At 35.3% G+C, this 5,000-nt stretch overlaps 1 long non-coding RNA gene across 1 annotated transcript in view; it reads left to right on the top strand.

The window, feature by feature from the left end:
• LOC144968585 (uncharacterized) overlaps positions 1 to 1,505 on the top strand; it is a 9,609-nt gene extending 8,104 nt beyond the window's left edge. Inside the window, exon 3 of the long non-coding RNA XR_013644610.1 lies at positions 1,388 to 1,505. This is a non-coding gene — a long non-coding RNA (uncharacterized LOC144968585). The remainder of the gene's footprint in view (positions 1 to 1,387) is intronic.
• The last annotated feature ends 3,495 nt before the right edge of the window (positions 1,506 to 5,000 follow it).

Below are 5,000 nucleotides of genomic sequence, written 5' to 3'. Positions count from 1 at the left end.
CTGGATTGTTCATATTTTCGAACGTGTTTCCTAGCAAATAATATTTTTTTCGAAATATTTTGGAAATGTACTGTAAAGGGTTTTTAGTTTTGCATCTAATTGTCATTTGATGGAGCAGCCTCTTCTTCGTGGTTGTGGGGGCAGGGGCGGGGGGCGGGGGGGGGGGGGGAGAGGGATTATGCCCTTCTACAACCGCATCATAAGATATCATCGCCTATTCTACGAAGTAATATCGATAATTCATCAGGCAAGATTCTGATGCTAACAGGAATCACCCATGTTGACAATGTGACCAAATTGGGGGTTAATAATCTTGCCCATCGAAAAAAAAACGAAGCTGCCTTGATCGGCGCTCGAACCGGAACCTTCCGGGTCACAATGCAAAGCCTTAACTACTTGGCCTATTCGGAGAATGGGTCATAAAAAAAAAATTAGACTGCTTCGGGCCCCCATAACATCATATGGACACTAAATAACAAAAGGACGTTTGGTCACCTTTATATTAATTAGATGATCCGTGTCTATATAAAGAGAACGTTTTCCTCTTGGTCTCTGTTGCGACATAGGACTGCACTAGTCCTTTTTTAGTATATCCGGTTCAGGGTCATATTCCCCAATTGAGGTCATTAGCCCAGATGCTTAGTGGATAATGCTTTTACCTGGGAGATCCAGGTTCGATCACTGCTATTAGTATTTAGTTTTTTCCTTGAGAAAAATAAATGACCCATCTTCCTCAATTCGTGGCTACCCGGTTATTTCCGTCTTTTCTTGAGATTGAACCTTGAAGAAAAATTCCTTTTAAGAATGATAAATGGAATTATATATTTATTTCTATAAGATGTTTGTAAATCAAAATTATTTCGCTCTCACCTCTGTCTATCGATCGAATCCATGTTATTTTTGGTCTCTCAAATATCTTTGCCCCTGAGGTTCTAATTTAGAGCGTGTTTGGATGCACGTGATGCCGGCTCCATTCTAACGATGTGTCCAGTCCAATAAAATTCCTTCTTCGACACCTCTCGCCTTGCTTGAGTACACGACAAAACTTGAACTCTATTTGTCATAGTTTTAGTCACACTATAGGTTTCACAGCGATTATAAAGACTTATTATATATTTGATTTGACTATCTTGATCTTCATATGCGTGGATATTGCAATGAAGAATTGCCCATATATTTCAACTATGTTTTTCACGTCATCATCTATTCCGCCCGAAGTTCACCTCGGATCCGCCAGATCTAATACAGAACTTCCAACTTATTATTTTATTTGTATTAGTAATGATTTTCCTTTAAAAAGTCTATCTCATATAAATAGTATTGTATAAATGAACATGTTTATGGGATAATTAGGCATCGTCCACATTTATCTCATTCTCTTTCACAGCGCACAGTATCAACGGCTGAACGTCGATAGAGTGACAATCTACAAATAATCATTATTCACTACTTTGCCATCAATACCATTGCTTAAAACTAAATTAAACCGAATAATCTAAAACACAAATTAATCGTTGTTATTTTTTCCTCCATTTTTATCCCGTGTCAATGAGAGTACAATGATATATTTTTCATGGGAAATCTTGAAAAATATATAACCGGATACAAGTAACCAATTGGTTTAACCAGTTAACTGCAAATTCTGAAGACATGTGTTAACATTTTGGCAAAAAGACACGTCCTTCAAACATCGTTTGATTTAAATGACACTTATCTTGGCAAGTACTCTCATAACTAGAACCTTGAGAAGTCTTCTTTAGTCTCATGTTTGAGAGTCATATTTAAATCGATCGATATTTGAAGGAAGAGTTTTTCTGGCCAGATTTTTCAACACATGTCTTTCCAGAGTACAGGTTTGAATTTCCCTCTCGGGTAAGAACTACGGCCAAGGCCAGGGCAAAACCAAGCAATTTCATTCCAAGATAAAGGCAGGGGGCGGCCCAGAAAGAGGAAAACAGATGTATTATAGGAGGATAAAAGACACAATAGAGTGGCATCTGGCACCCTTAAATCGAAGAAAATACTAACCTGTTGCCCTTCGGATAGGTCACGAGACTTTCTATAGCAGAGTACGATCTGCTCTTAGCTAACCAATTAATTCCAGGCGAGCGATGTGAGTGGACAATGGGTATTGTTGGGAGGAGGGGGGGGGGGGGAGTTTCAGAAAAAAGACTCGACTACAAGTGGGATGGAAACCAATCTCTCAGTTCATGCGGCAAATCATCTGTCATTAAGTTACTTTGTATTGCTCACACTATTTTATAATATTACATATCAAGAGATATTTTCCTGGCTCTCACATGATGGTTCCATCAGGCTGACCATTATTCTTAGCTCCTACCTTAGTCAGATATTTTTACATCAAAATTTTGAGAGATGATATTTTCCAGTATACAAATCCATTTTAATTAAAGAAAAGTCTTGTAATTTGTATTAGATTTAATTTATTATAACCTTGATCTCAGAATTAGGCGGAAAACATCTGTATAGAACCAATACAATCGAGTAAGATGTATACAAGATTGAGCAATGACTATTGTCATTTTACCCATTGAACTTTTGTCGCAATCACACATAATGCACGCCACTATTGTATTCGAAAAATCAGAAGTGAATCAAAAGTTTAGTTTGATAAGTCAATGTTATATTACTGATTCCCGCAACTAAAGATAACACATGACTATACCTATATAATAATATGCCACAGCATGCTTTGTTTAGCATTATATTGACACTATAATAGATCACAATGACAATATTATCACTACCGCGGGATGGGATGACTAAGGCCAGGTGGGGTGACAAGGGCCAGCTCCCAAATGTGCTCCACCCCCCCCCCCCCCCCCCCGCACCCCACCTCTTTCTCCCAGATTGAAAGAAAATGTATATCATTTGATGTATCACACCATTCCCCGCATTAAAAAAAAAAGAACATCGGACAGGTTATTTCAATTTCAAGACATATTATAAATATAAAGATGTTAAGTAAATGGCCAAATGACATAAACCTCATTAGTTATTGCATCGTTTTTCTTTTTCTCTATTTTTTTCTTTTCTTTCTCTTAAAAAAACAAACAAAACAAATAATTAAAAATGTTGACAATCTGCCTCTTTTTCTCAGGTACCATAAAGAGAACCATTTGTTGCATTGTCTCAATCTTGATGCAACAATTCTCCGTAATTTTAAATGATATTTATGTTATTAGATTGTGCATTCAAAAAGTCTTTTGTTGACCATCTCTTTTATTCAAATTTAAAACGTATGACCGCGACTCGTACTTTCTAGCTCCTTGGATATAAATTAGTGACGACGTCCTTGAGGCCTCTATGTGGATAAACAAAAGTACTTCTATCGACATAAGCATTAGCCTCTTCGAAATAGATGTAGGCAATGAGAACTGAGCCTGATCTGGCATGTCCAGTACGAGAACACACCATAATTTTTTTTACAAGTGTCGCTCATGAATCGTAACCAACTCACCACTCTCTGAATCACTTCAGGTCTGAAACAATGATAAAGGCACGAAGTCAGTCGTGTTGTTTAACTGACTAAAATAAACAGTAAATAATAGTAATGATGATGATGATGATAATAATAATAATAATAATAATAATAATAATAATAATAATAATAATAATAATAATAATAAATAATAATAATAATAATAATAATAATAATAATAATAATAATAATAATAATAATAATAATAATAATAATAATAATAATAATAAGAAGAAGAAGAAGAAGAAGAAGAAGAAGAATGATGCTATAGTCAGATTTCTAATAAGTGGCAGGTGTTTTTCTTCTTTTTATCAGCTGTCCCTCAAAGCAGAGCCGCAAAAGTTTGTATTAACCCCTGAATCAATTTGTCTTAATCAAAAATATTTTTCAATTAATTGTAAAGCAATAGGAAAGGATTTCGCTTATAACAGCTATATCAAAATCGGTAACTGGTAAGGATCGTAACTTATAAATGATTTACAGTATCAACAATATGACTTTTCCGCTTATCCATTTTGAAGGAATTCGTTAAATGGAAAGTTAGGTTAATTGAAACTTAAACGATATACATTCAGTATCTGATTATGAAGGAACGATTGGCAATCCTTAGTTATCAGACATCTACATATTATAACTAAACAATACACTTACGATGGAAAAACCCAAAAAGAAAGTGAACATTTACGACTTTCAACATTATTTTTATTGCAAAATTTATAGAAATAGGTTCTTTTTTTGTCAAAGAGGAAATTTCAGAATTTAATAAAACAAGGGCAGAAGGTTAAAAAATTCATTAATTATGATACAAATTTTTTTTCCACAAATATGTACAGTGTTCAGCAATAAAAACAACTACAACCCCACCACCACCCCAAAAACCAAAAAAAACATACGGGAACGCAAAAAAAACATCCAAAATTTCGAATTTACGAGGGGAGGAAAAGGAAAATAAACGACTATGGGAAAAATTTCGTGGCATCAAATTTTATCCAAAGAAATGTAATTTTTTTCCTTTCCCGTTTGCGGGAAGGGTTTAAAAACACACCTTTTTCCAGTTTTCCCCTTTTTTCTATCATTTAAATTTCCTCGTCAAATGAGAGAAAAATTTGGGGTTCCACCCTCATATTTCCCTTTACCTTTTGGGTTTCCCCAAAAAAAACTCGAATTTGGGTTGCGTTCACAGTAATATGGGGGGCCCTCGGGTTGGGAAGCCGGGGTCAAAACTCATTGCCCAGAGAGTCTGCTTTTTAAAAAATGGTTTTTTGGTTTGTTTTTTTTTCACTAGGGGTATATTTGGGCCTTTTTACAAATTAAATCAAATATTATGCTTTTCTGATTGGAGCGTTTTGGGTTTTTTTGGTTTTTTTTTTTTTAGGGGGGTTTTAAAAAGGGGCTTTCGACACTATTTAGGTCATTTAAGCGCCCGTTTTTGTCTTTCATTTAATCTTTTTAAAAACGGCCCCGGGGGCCACAGCCCCGATCAAAAACGGTACTGTTG

The sequence above is a fragment of the Berghia stephanieae genome, chromosome 3 (assembly GCF_034508935.2).
Source record: "Berghia stephanieae isolate SIO BIC M18660-M18661 chromosome 3, UCSD_Bste_1.3, whole genome shotgun sequence".
NCBI classification, from domain to species: domain Eukaryota; kingdom Metazoa; phylum Mollusca; class Gastropoda; order Nudibranchia; family Aeolidiidae; genus Berghia; species Berghia stephanieae.
This window is presented reverse-complemented; position numbering and strand designations above follow the sequence as displayed.